Here is a 14,500-nt window from a genome sequence, read left to right as displayed (position 1 = left end):
CAAAACCTATGGTCTGGTCCTTTTCAAAAATAGTTTTCCAACTTAGCGCAATGCCTGGCACATAGCTGTTGAGTGAAGAAGACTAACTACAAATAGCTAATACCAACAATCTCGCCTTAGGACATTGAATTTTCTGTGAAAGCTGATAGAAAGGAGGTATCCTGAATCTAGAGAGATCCATAGAGGTCAGAGAGCCAACCAGAGAAATTATGAAGAGTAGAGTTGTGAGCTTTGGTTCTGGAGATCAAACTAGTTGCTGTAGCCCTCTTCTGTGCTCCCTGCTCGATAGTGTCTAGATGAAAAAATTGATATATAGATAATGGGACAGTTTTATCTCAAGGTAATATATCTGATGGAACCCTGGCTCATTTCCAGGATGTCTGCAATTCATATCTATCAAAGTGACGGATGCGTTTGACTGACAGATGAATTCAAATGTTGGGATCACCCCCAGATTGAGTGATCACCATACAGCTTCTCATATCCTGCAATGTTTTTCTTTTATTTGTCCACAAGTATCTTTCTGGCCCATGGTTCAAGATGATCAGCTTAATGGTCTGCTTGTTTTTGTAATGACTGCCCATAAAATTTTAAAAACACATTACAGCATTTTGCAGATGAGCAAGTCTATGACTGATGAGGCATATAATTCCACTCAACCATGCTTGGCCAATATCACTCTGTACCCTAAACCCCTTCTGTTAGACCCATCACTATGAACTAAAATACTTTTGATATTCCCTTTTAGAGTGCTTTCATTTTGCTCCATTCCCTCTACTTAGCTTCCAATATCACCAGGTTACTTTGGGTTTCAGTGGAAACAGACTGATGTTGACATGATCATGGCTAGTTAATGAATTTATGTAGAAACTCTTTTAATCAAGTACAAACTATGTTTCACTTTTCAGCTGTCCAGCTGATACCCTAAAAATCCCCTACATTATAACTATCTCCCTTAGACAACTAGAGATCTCATCTTTTAAAGCTATCCCTAGAATATAAGACTCTAGCAGTTGAATTGAACCTGTATGTATATAACTACTATCATTAGAGTCATTTTGGCTTATGTATCAATTTCAAACTTAACAAATACAAACAAAAGTAATAAAATGTCCCCCTAATATTTAAGAGCTGTTTGTAAGTCTTTGAGGTGTTAGGGCCACTGTTTCCGAATCCTCTTCCTGCCAGTGAACATATTTATTGCATCTGTTAATCTACTCTAAGCACCTGAACACATTCTTTAACTCATTAAAGGACATTATCAGCTCTGGATTTTAGCCTTCCTAAGGGTTTAACATTAATCACTTGTCAGGTCTGATCATAAGAAATTTCTACCTAAATTCCATTCTCTTTAAGTTTCATCTACTGGATGTTGTCCTTTCTTCTGCAGCCATATCAAGCCCGTCTTGCACTTCTAAAATACAAAATTCAGAGTTGAGAACGACTCTCAGGGCTCTCTGTGCAGATTTTGTCCCTTCATACCCAGTGTCCCCAATTTCTCAGCCATGTTAGCTAGCCTGTAGCTGTAAGACAACAGTTGTCATATTTGGCAATAGATGGCTTTGACTGCATAGTTCAAAAAATACTCACATGCAAATCTGTACCTTTCCTGTAATCATTTGTTTTAGGTTCTAGATTCTTGAATCTAGATGTAGAAATGCTTTAACACTATTGCATTCTTTTTTCCTCATTTGCTTATGTATTTCCTTTATCTTTACTTTCTCCTGTTCTCCTCATCTTTATAAACAATAACAAAGTAGTTGCCTAAGAGAAATAGAATGACACGTCTGAGTCCATGCTGTGAGATAACATATCCTTGGGAGAACTTAAAGCTAAGGAACTAGCACTGATGTGGGACCACTCTGTACCAACTGCTTTGAAACATGTGTTTTCATTCACTCTTCACAGGAGCTCCATGAGAATAGGTGCTCTCATTCTTGTATAACAGATAGTGAAACTGAGGCTAGGAGGAAATAAATCCTCATGGATTTCTATGGAAGTGAACTCAAATCCTATTAACTGTTAGCTACCACAGATCAGGGAAAACATGCTATTTGCCTTTTTGGGACTGGCTTTCTTCACTAAGTCTAAAGACTTCTAGTTGCATCCATTTTGTTGTAAAAGACAGGATTTCATTCTTTTTTATGGCTGAGTGGTAACTGATAGAGTATCAAAATGTAATGTATAGAAGTGCCATTGATATTTTGAGATTTGATGATCCTTTACAGCCCTTGTCTCTATAGTTGAAGAACAGTATTTTTTTTTTCTTCTTACTGCTTGTTGAACTCTTTACTTAGATAGGGTTAATCTTATAGTATAAAGTTAACTGAAAGTAGATCATTATAAAAATTAAGAAAAGGACTAGGAGAGGAAGGAAAGTGAAAGCTGTGAGTGTGGGTGAGAGGGAGGGAAGGGAGAGAAACATCCCTATGTTCCCAAATCTTTATATTATATATATGAAATACATTAAATTTGTTTACCTTAGATAATATTTTTAAAAATTAAAAAAATTTAAAAAAATCTGAATGACTTTCTGGAAGACCACCTTGCTCTTCAATATAGAGTTCAATTGAAATCCCAACTCTTGCTACTCTATGCCACTGAGTCTGTTTCTTTCTGCAACAAGTGATTATTCATCATCTCCCATAATTACAAAATCTTTAAGCAGGGCAAGACCATATGGAGGTTGTCGAGTCCAACTTGATAACTAAGAAAAATAATGTTGGGTTTTCGCATAACTTTGATTCCTTCTACTTTAACTTCCAGCATTCTATATTTGTGAAGTTAATAACAAATCAAAGAAATCATCATTTACTCATCAGACGTAATGTCACCTTATGACACCATGGTCACCATAGCAACAACTGCAAGTTGGCAGCCTGTTGCCTTCAGTTAAGGATCATGGCAATGTGTTAACAAAGTATGGCAGCTTCAGATGCTGATGTGAACAGGAAAGGAAGAAACAGAAAGGAAGGAACAGGTGTGCTACTTTTCCTGCCAACATTCCTTAGACCTGAGATGAAGTGAGGGTAAGCATGTGAGTAATCCTTAAGGAACAAAAATAAGTCTCTTAATCACCTAGCCAATAAAAAGAAGAGGAGAAGCGGGACAGAAGAGAAAGTAAAAGTATTCTGGTGTCCTATTTCCAAATGTCAGTGTTGAAATTTTTTTTTTATTCTTTTCTGCCTTTTTACTCTTGGGCAGTGTGCCATATCTGAAAGAACATGGAATTAAATAGCCCTGGGTGGGAATTTTTTGCTATACCAGTTAAAAGTTTTCACATTTCGGGGAAGATCCTTAACCTTCTAAGTCTCAGCTCTCTCATTTGTAAAAGAGATATGACACCCACATCATGAGATTCTCAAGATCAAAGGTAATACAAATGAAATACCTGAACCACAGAAGGCTCAGATGGTTCAGAGTTTAAACCGATTAGATGCTTTCGTTTGGGCTGCTATAACAAAATATCAGAGATAGGTCCCTTAAAAACAATAGAAATATATTTCTCACAGTTCTAGAGGCTGAGAAGTCCAAAACCTAGGTATCAGCAGAGTCAGCATCCAGAAAGCGCCTTTTTCCTTATATAGGACATCTTCTAGCTCTCTGTCTTCTTATGGTGAAAAGGCTAAGAGAGATCTCTGGATCTTTCTCTCTCTCTCTCTCTCTCTCTAACTCTAAATAGACCTTTAATGACTGGGGAATGGTTAGGACTCAAAGGATGAATGGTGTAGATCACAGACAGAGAAGTGAGGCACTCAGCAGGCCATCTGAGACTGCTGCTGGCAGTAACCACCCCTGTGCATGTAGCCCCCATTTTTGCGGCAGCCATCCTTTTTGTCTCAGAAGTAGCTGCAGGGTCCCCTGTTTGTGTTCAAACACCTGCTCGTTATTCTGCATCAGGCTGTCCAACTTCTCTACCAGCTGCAGAGCCAGGTTCTGATGGGCAGTGTGCTTGGTGTGATGTATCACCACTGTCTGTGTCGGTTGATCCAGTGAGGCCATCAGCTCCTCGTGAATGATCATCTTGCTGATGATGGAGTGCACAATGGGCATATCATATCCCAAACATGTCACACAGTTTCCCTATGCTGATGGAGCCATAGACACTGCTGTAAGTGAAGAGCTATGTCCTTAGTGATTCTTCTGGATCTTCCTCATCAGCATGGTGCTGACTTTGTCAGCCTCAGGGAAAAGGTCTCATATTTTCCCATTCATCTTTTCGTTGATGAGGAAACTGTGGCCGGTCATCCAGTCACCTATCTTCATGGCCTTGGGTGTGGCAATCTAGGTCTCTTTCTAATGGCACTAATTTCATTCCTAAGGGCTCTACCTTCTTGATCCAACCACCTCAGAAAACTTTACCCCTTAATAGCACACTAGTATTGGGATTTTTAAAAATGAATTTTGGGAAGACACAAACATTAGCTTCATAAGACTAAATATGGTAGCCAGTGTTGGAAAAATGAATGGCTGATGTGTCATTTGCTATACCTTTTTTATTTTTATTTTTTTGACAGGCAGAATTAGACAGTGAGAGAGAGACACACAGAGAGAGAGACAGAGAGAAAGGTCTTCCTTCCGCTGGTTCACCCCACAAATGGCCGCCACGGCCGGCGCACTGAGCCCATCCGAAGCCAGGAGCCAGGTGCTTCCTCATGGTCTCCCAGGTGGGTGCAGGGCCCAAGCACTTGGGCCATCCTCCACTGCCTTCCCAGGCCACAGCAGAGAGTTGGACTGGAAGAGGAGCAACCAGGACAGAATCCGGCGCCCCAACTGGGACTAAAACTCCAGGGTGGCAGTGCCGCAGGCAGAGGATTAGCTTAGTGAGCTGTGGTGCTGGCCCTATACCTTTTTTGTTACATGTTTGACCTATCCCATTTAATTTAATTTTATTTAATTTCTAAATTTTATTTAATTTTATGTAATTTCTAAATAAAAACATATGGTTTATTTGAAGTCAGTGTATTAGCTACTGATTCTATATACGTTGTGCTCTTTTTTTTTTTTTTTTTACATGTTGATCAAGCTCTTGTTGCCCACCAGGAGGTAAAAGGCTTCGGTGGCCCTTAGGACCATGTGGGTCCATATGATGCTGAGGAACTGGGTCATGGTCAGCTCCTGAGGAACCAGGAACTTGGTTTTGTCCAGCAGGGGCAGGAGTTTCTCTCTGGGGTAGCCCTGCACTAACACTGGGATCTTGTTTGGGAACTTTGCCCGGATTCCAGCAACTTCCTCTTGTCTGGTTGCTAGGCTCTTCCTCTGCTTGAAGGGTCTGAGGCTTGGGTTTTTCTGTAGAGGCGGCATTTTGCTCATGTTGTGCTCTTAAGAGTTTGATCATCTGTTTACATCTCTGAGTCTTAAAAATGAAGAAAAAAAAGTGCTATGATTGGTATCCCTCATTCCTCATATGAAACATGAATGTAACTTGTTAAACATGCCTTTCTACACCCATAGATCTGTCCATCTCTGTAACTGCAACATAAAAATTGGATATGTCCAATTATTCGGTGTTTGATGAATTTCTTTCTAATTGGACTTCAGAGAGGAGGTTTTGTATGTTTCTGTTTACTGGATCCCCTGGTTCAAGCCTAGTCTCACACAGAGAAGGTTTTCAATAATTTATACATTTGCATAAACAGAGGTCTAGGATATATCTTTATATGATGTAGGCGCTAATATGTATGATAATGTTTAATATTGCCTTGAGTCCACTCACTAAAATAATCAAATATGCCCTTAATACATATCTGGCTTTGTCTATATCTCCTCCCTTTATTTTTCATCCCTTTGCCTCTGTCTCAAGCTATGTCTATTTCTTTTGTGTGTCTCCTTTTATAAATGCACACACGTCATGATCTTCGTTCTTCACTTTTTTCTAATCTCTTTTCCCTCCTATACTAGTTCTCCCTTTCATCACTCCTTGATCATTAGAAAGTTTTTCCATGGGACTCTCTTGTGAACATAATCTTCTGTGAATTACACTCATTTACAAAATCTCTCACTGCATGAAGATGTTCTATTTAATTAGTAAAAGTTTAATATTTTTGTCCTTGACAGAGCATCATACATCACCAAATCTGAAGAACCATTAGCTGTGAAATTAATCAGGATGGAATCGAAAGCAGGGAAAATCCCAAGACCTCAGTAAAGCTTGCCATGTCTCAGGCTCATCTGTGAGTGCCCTCTGGAAGGCAGCTCTCTGTGAAGGCTTGAACCATTTCCACCACAGAGCGAACCCAGCAGGGAGCTGGTATTCGCCTGGCACATAGTGTGTTATTGGTGCTCAGGGACACAGGTGGGGATGGGAGATGAGGACTGAATATACGAGCACAGAATATCCCACCTGGGAGCTCATTTGATTGTGTTGAGGGAAAGCGTTTATCTGCTGGAAGCCTTTTCAGTTTAGGTAGAAAGTGACTGTTTCTACCCTAGGGAGATAAAGAAAAAGAGAGTTTGTTCTGGCTTAAGGAAAGTTGACTTAAGATTATGATATGATTGGAATTGGCGCTGTGGCTAAGCCTTTGCGGGCAGTGCCATCATCCCAGAGTGGTACTGGTTTGAGTCCTAGCTCTCCCACTTCCAACCCAGCTCACTACTAATGTGCCTGAGAAACAGTGGAAGATGGCCCAAGTACTTGGGTCCCTGTACCCAGCTGGGAAACCCAGAGGAAGCTATAGGATCCTGGATTCGGCCTGGCCCAGCCCTGGTCACTGTGGCCATTTGGGGAGTGAACCAGTAGATGAAAGATTCTCTCTCTCTCTCTCTCTGTCTCCTTCTCTCTGTATAAGTCTGACTTCCAAATAAATAAATAAATAAATCTTTTATGACTAAGAACAAAACAGGGAAGTGGAAGGTGTGCAGAATCCCATAGAAGCATTTGATTTTTTTAAAAAAAAATTAGTTTTATTTATTTAGTTAGTTAGTTGAAAGTCATGGTTACAGAGAGAAAGAAGGACATGGAGAGATCTTCCGTCCACTGTTTTACTCTCCCAGATGGCTGCAATGGCCAGGGCTGGGCAAGGCCAAAGCCAGGAGCCAGCAGCTTCATCTGGGTCTCCCACATTAGTGGCAGGAATCCAAATGCTTGGGCCATTTTCCACTGCTTTTCTCATGCTATTAGCAGGGAGCTGGACTGGGAGTGGAGCAGCCAGGACATCAATAGGTATCCATATGGGATGTCAGCATCAATGGCAGCATGTAAGCCCCTGCGCATACCTGGTATTTGATTTTTAAACAAATCATGTTAATTGGTTGCTCACTTGATCTTAATCTCTTCAGGTCTCAGTTTGAATGTAAATAAAATGGAAAAAGCTGACACACATTAAAAATCATGTATTTATTTTTGCTTATTTGGGAGATAGGGGCAGAGAGGGGAGAGAAAGAGAAGAAAGAGGGAGGGCTGGCGCTGTGGCTCATTTGGCTGATCCTCCACCTGCGGCACCAGAATCCCATATGGGCGCCAGGTTCTAGTCCCGGTTGCTCCTCTTCCAGTCCAGCTCTCTGCTGTGGCCCGGGAAGGCAGTGGAGGATGGCTCAAGTGCTTGAGTGCCTGCTCCTGCATGGGAGACCAGGAGGAAGCATCTGGCTCCTGGCTTCGGATGGGCTCAGCACGCTGGCCGTGGCGGCCATTTGGAGGGTGAACCAGCAGAAGGAAGACCTTTCTCTCTGTCTCTCTCTCACTGTCTAATTCTATCTGTTAAGAGAGAGAGAGAGAGAGAGAGAGAGAGAGAGAGATTGATTTTCCTCCTATGGTTCACTTCTCAAATGCCTGCAACATTCAGGATTGGGCCAGGGTAAAGCCAGAAACCCAGAACTCAATCCAGTTTTCTCACATGCTTGACAGGGACTCAATTACTTGAACCAAAGCAGCTGCTTCCCTGGACATGTTTAGTGGGAAGCTAGAATCAGAAGCAGAGCCAGAACAGGAAACCAGGCACTCCAATATGGAATGTGGGCATCCCAAGCAGCATTCCAATCACTGCAGAAAATGCCCACCCAAATTCTCATTTTCTGAGCTTCTGAGAGACTCAAAGGAATAATCAAGTGAACATCATGACAGGATGTTCCTTTAAGTTGTTTTATCTCATAAGATTCTTGAAAGTAACTTTGTCAAATACAAAATTATCTGTTGGGGAAAAAAAAAGCAAAGCAAAAAATGTGACTGTTAACTTCACACATTCATCCACAACATGGATGTGAGGTGCTGGGTAACAAAAATATCAGTCACAACACATCTTCACCCTTGATGCTTGTGTGATCCCAGGTCTACCCATGAACTTCAATGACAGCATCTGTGAGAAGAAAACAGCAGAAACTGTCTATCAGGATTGCCAAAAGGACAGAGTAAGTTCATAAACATCTATTTACCTTTATTTCATCTGAAAATATTAGCTAAACATTTTCTTGATTACCTCAATGTAGCCATATAATCTTTACATAACAATTGTGGCCCATGGTGCTTTTCTTCTGTTTTATGACTTTTCTCTCACCTGGTACCTTCACATCAATTTCTTTCCCTGGAATTCATCATTCAGGCAGATGCTATGTATAATGACCTGCATACTCTAGCTCATTTATGCTCCTAAAGTACCCTGAGAAAGTGAGGTGCAATCTCCACAACACCAAGAAGAGATGAAAAGAGTTACCATAGTTACTCAACTAGTGAGCAGGAGACCAGGAGTCAAGCCCATAATCTTTTGCCTCTGAAGCAGGAGCTCATTTCTCTTTATTCTAGTACTTCTCAACAAGCTTCTCCTAGGACTTGTGTGGAGCTACAAATCAACCCTGTGATCTGAGATAAATTTGATGTTCAAGGAGAAGAAATAGAGGGACTGAGCAAGTTCAGGATCAGATTGGATTTCTAAGCAGCAGCTGATATGCTAGCATTTCTGCACTCTTCTTTCGAATGCAACATAATGCGCAGCCCAGCAGGTGATCTGGCCCAGACAAATGGTAAATTGTAATAATAATACTGTGCATCAAGGCAGCACCTCTCATCAGAGGCATCTGAGGACTCAGTCCACATTAATTAAACTTCACAGCACCCTAATTCTTTAAGGTCAGGACTGTACCAATTTTAGAGAGAGATAAACTGAGATGATAATGACTCTCATAAAGCGCAAAATCAAGATGGGTCATTTGTCACAATAGCCTCTGAAGCAGATGATAGAGGCTCTGTCTTTGACTCAACCGAAATAATTATTAGATGAAATTGTGTGTCAGAGAAAGCACTGACTGTGAAGTCAATAGATGTGTTTCAGGCCTGACCTTTCTATTTTTTTTTATGAATGATTAGACTGAAGTTACTTTTCCCTTCTCCTCCTCTATGCACCTATCATCAAAACAATGGAGATGCTGATCACTGTCTTCCCTATAGTTACCTAATCTCATGATGGTCCTTTCCTTGGGAGTCATCTGCCTGCTTTTCCCCAAACAGTGCTTCTTGGGATAGTACCAACATTAATGTTTCAGAACTGTGAGGGTTGAGAGGTGTGGGCCACAGCCCAAGAATTCCAGTAGAATAAACTGGAGAGGGGGCTTAAAAGGAAAAATTTTTAAACATGACCCAGATAATTCTGATATAACCAGTCTGAGACCGACTGCAGGTGATCCTTGCACTTTCACAGATTATAGGGAAGACTTCCAACACCTGTAACATCTGCTCCCTCTCCCATATTAGCTTTTGCCCTAGATTTCCCCTTGAAATATATATCACCTGCTTGTTCCTAACAAGAGCTGAAAGAAAAAAAAAAAAAATCATGTTCAGTGGATTAAAGGCAGCCCAGTTATCCTGATAGATTAGAATGATTCCAACAGAAATGTTAATTCTATTATAACAGATCTTCATAAAGCACTATACATCAGGCACTGTGAGTCATTTTTATATGCATTGCCTTATTTAACTCTCAAAACAGTCCCCAAAGTAGGTGATTAATATCATCCTTGTTTTATATGTGAGGAAAACTACGCACAGGCTGGTTAAATAACTGGCCCATGAGCACACAGCAGAGCAAGAGTTCAAAGCCAGATAGGGCTGTTCCACATCCTTCCCCTCAAGCCCTATGTATAGTGTTTCAGAGATAAGAGAAGATTCTAGTAAATACATTAATGAAGTAGTTAACAATACTAAGACCTTTGAGACTCTGATGAAATCTATGAAAGCCCCTCCCAGAAAACTTCCCACACACAGAAAGTATATCAGTTTGACACAGTTTCAGGGCTTCACCAATAATCAAAAATTCTTCTATGAAACCTTTGATTAAAAAAAGAAAGTGGAAAAGAGCTGATTGAACCAAAAGCTACATTTTTCAGAAAAAAAAAAAAAAAAACAAATGAGTGATGGGAAACATGATCACCACCAAATTTTAGATATAAAAAGTACTGTCATTTTAAAAAGGTAACAGACGTGTCTCTATGGCTCCTGGTTGAAATTACAAAGATGGAACATTGTGATTAAACACAAAAAAGAATATTTTAATAGAGTTGTCAGATAGATTAGGCTTTTCAGGAGATAGTGAGTTCACAGTTGCAAGAGGTACTCCATAAAATGATGGGAGACAGTTTCACAGAGAGGCTACACGTGGAAAACTCTGTAACAAACCAATTGCCTTTTTGCAAAAGTAACAAAAACACTCTTTAAAAGGAGTACAAGAAAATCTAATCTCAAAAAGGTACCCTCCATAACATCCAGTATATAATATCAACAATAATATTGAATAACAAAAATAGTAGCACTAATAATACAAAAGGCAATGCACAGGAGATACATTGATAAATAGACACTTTGTTTTATTTTTTTTTAATTGTATTTAGATTATATAAGTGTTGGCATCCAGTATGGGCGACAGTTCTAATTCCGGCTATTCCTCTCCTAGTTCAGCTCTCTGCTGTGGGCTGGGAAAGCAGTAGAAGATCACCCAAGTGCTTTGAACCCTGCACCCATGTGGGAGACTGAGAAGCAGCATCTGGCTCCTGGCTTTGTATCAGTGCAGCTCTGCCCATTTTGGCCATTTGAGGGGTGAACCTGCCAGTTTGAGTCCTGGCTGCTCCACTTCTAATCCAGATCTCTGCTATGGCCTGAGAAAGAAGTGGAGGATGGCCCAGGTCCTTGAGCTCCTGAACCTACATAGGAAGACCCAGAGGAAGATCCTGCCCCCAGCTTCGGATTGGCGCAACTCTGGCCATTGTGGCTAATTGAGGTGTGAACAGTTGGATGGAGGAACACTCTCTCTCTCTCTGCCTAAGTCAATAAAATCAGAGATAAAATAGGAACTATAACAACAGATACCACAGAAAAAAATGAATCATCAGGAATTACCAAAAAGATCTGTATGGCAACAAATCAGGAAACCTAGAAGAAATGGATAGATTCCTAGACATACACAATCTACCAAAATTGAGTCATGAATACATAGAAAACCTAAACAGAAAAATAACCAAGATGGAGATTAAACCAGTAATAAAAAACTTTCCAATAACGAAAAGCCCAGGACCAGACAGCTTCACTGCTGAACTCTATCAGACATTTAAAGAAGTAATTCAAATTATTCTCAAGCTATTCAAAACAACTGAAAGGGAGGGAATCCTCCCAATCTTCTTCTATGAAGCCTGTATTACCTTAATTACTTAACCAGAAAAAGATGCAACAGAGAAAGAGAACTATAGACCAATATCACTGATGAACATAAATTCAAAAATTCTAAACAAAATATTAGCTAATTGAATCCAGCAACACATCAGAAAGATTATTCACCCAGACCTGGTATGCACGGATAGTTCAATATTCACAAATCAATAAATGTGTTAAATCACATAAACAAACTGAAGGACAAAAACCATATGGTTATCTCAATAGATGCAAAGAAAGCATTTGATAAAATACATCTTTTCATGATGAAAACCTACAGCAAACAGGGGGATAGAATGAACATTCCTCAACACAGTCAAGAGAATTTATGACAAAACCACAGCCAGCATCCTACTGAGTGGGAAAAAGCTAGAAATATTCCCTCTAAGATATATAACCAGACAAGATGCCAACTCTCACCATTGTTATTCAATATCATCTTGGAAGTTTTAGCCGGGGCCATTAGGGAAGAAAAAGATTACAAATTGGACAGGAGAAAGTCATATTGTCCCTATTTGCAGATGCCATGATTCTGTATATAGGGGATCCAAAAGACTCCATTGATAGACTTTTAGAACTAATAAAAGAGTTTGGTAAAGTGGCAGGATATAAAATCAACAAGGAAAAATCAATAGCCTTTGAATACACAGACAATGGCATGGCTGAGAAAGAATTTTTAAGATTAATCTCATTCACAATAGCTCCAAAAACAATCAAATACCCTGGAATAAATTTAATCAATGATGTCAAAGATCTATATAATGAAAATTACAAAGCATTAAAAAGAAATGGAAGAGGACATTTAAAAATGGAAAATCTTCCATGTTCATGGATTAGAAGAATCAATATCATCAAAATGTCCATACTATCAAAAACAATTTAAAGATTTGATGTGATCCCAATAAAAATCCCAATGACATTCTTTGCAGATCTAGAAAAAAATGATACGAAAATTCACATGGAAACACAAGAGATCCCAAATAGCTAAAGCAATCTTATACTACAAAAACAAAGCCAGAGTCATTACAGTACCTTATTTCAAGACATACTACAGGGCAGTCATAATCAAAACAGCCTGGTAGTGGCACAAAAACAGACATGTAGACAAATGGAACATAAAAGAAACTCCAGAAATCAATCCGCACATCTACAACCAACGTATCTTTGACAAAGGAGCTAAAATCAATCTCTAGAGGAAGGACAGTTTCTTTAACAAATGATCCTGGGGACACCAGATCTCCACACTCAGAAGTATGATACTAGCCCCATACATTATACCTTATACAAAAATCTACTCAAAATGGATCAAAAACCTAAATCTATAACCTGATACTATCAAATTAGTAAAGAACACTGGTGAAGCTCTGCAAGACATTGGCATAGGAAAGACTTCTTGGAAAAGTTCCTAGAAGCACAGGAAATTGACACTTTGAAATTGTATAATTTTTAACAGCTCTTGTGTCAATTGTTTAGGTATAGTGTTTTTTTTTTCTTCACAGTATTTGTTGATCTCTTTACTTAGCGTAGGGTTAATCTTATGAATGTAAAGTTAACTGAAATAGATCTTTCTATAAAATAAGAGTGGGAATAGAAAGGGTGAAGGAAGAAGGATTGGAATGTGGGCAGGAGGCATGAAGGGTGGAAAGTATCACTATGTTCCTGAATCTGTGTATGGAAAATACATGAAATTTATAGCTTAAATAAAATGTTTAAAAATTAAAATAACAAAGAAATTAAAATAAATGAGATTTATAATAAAAAGATGGAAGATGTGACCCTCAATCATTAAACTGATCCTGAGATAATCTGTGCGTTGAGATTAGCAAAATGGTACTTTAAAGAAGCTATTGTGAATATACTCAAGGACTCTAAGGAACACAACATCATAATCAGGGTAGCTATAGCTCATAAAAGGAAACTTTAGAGAAGAATCAAAATGAAATTTAAAAAATGAGAAATATAGTATTCCAAATAAAATATTCACTGATTTGCCTGAAGAGCAGATTAGAGACAGCAGAAAAAAGGAATCAGTGAACTTAAGCACATAATAATGGAGCCTAGAAAATGAGAAAAGACTTAACAGCAAAACCTCAATGACTATGGGACACAACAAAGCAGTACATCATAGAAATATGAGATGACTGCAAAGCAGTTTAGGAAATGGAATGAAAAGATAAGTTTTGCTGTGCTACTAATAATTGGAAATTGATCTTTTAATTCAATTTTCCGCAAACTTTTTGAAGCATCCTCTATACAATGTGTAACCTCATAGGAAAGAAGAGTGATGCCTAGAATGCTGACATTGTAAGGGTTTCCCCTTAATAGAAATAGGGGCACTAACTTCAAGTAGACTGTAATAATCCAAGGATGTATATTGAACTTTGTCTGACAACCATTTTAAAAATAGTGAAGAAGTATAGCTGAAAAGTCAATACAAGTATTAAAATGAAATGCTCGGAAATATTTGATTAACTCAAATGAAAGCAAGAAAGGACAAATAGCAAAGTAATAAAAATAAAGTAGACCTAAATCCAACCATATGAATAATAATATTAAGTCTAAATGAAATCAACACTACAATTAAAAGCCTGAGATTGTCAAACTGAAAAAACAAGATGCAATGTCCTTGCATGGTGCTTAAAATACAAAGTCACAGATTGGAGCAAAAGGGTAGAATAAAAAACACCATGTAAATAATAAGATTAAAAAAGCTGAAATGACTATATTAATATCAGACAAAATAGACTTCAAGATAAGGAATACTTCAACTTCTTTTTAAAATTATTTAAGGCCGGCGCCGTGGCTTAACAGGCTAATCCTCTGCCTTGCGGCGCCGGCACACCGGGTTCTAGTCCCGGTCGGGGCGCCAGATTC

General features: G+C 39.0%; 1 pseudogene; it reads right to left on the bottom strand.

Moving 5' to 3' along the window:
- Window positions 1–3,755: 3,755 nt before the first annotated feature.
- LOC133770925 (eukaryotic translation initiation factor 3 subunit C-like) lies at window positions 3,756–4,657 on the bottom strand (annotated as a pseudogene).
- Window positions 4,658–14,500: the final 9,843 nt, after the last annotated feature.

The sequence above is a fragment of the Lepus europaeus genome, chromosome 12, assembly GCF_033115175.1.
Source record: "Lepus europaeus isolate LE1 chromosome 12, mLepTim1.pri, whole genome shotgun sequence".
In the NCBI taxonomy this organism is placed as follows: domain Eukaryota; kingdom Metazoa; phylum Chordata; class Mammalia; order Lagomorpha; family Leporidae; genus Lepus; species Lepus europaeus.
This window is presented reverse-complemented; position numbering and strand designations above follow the sequence as displayed.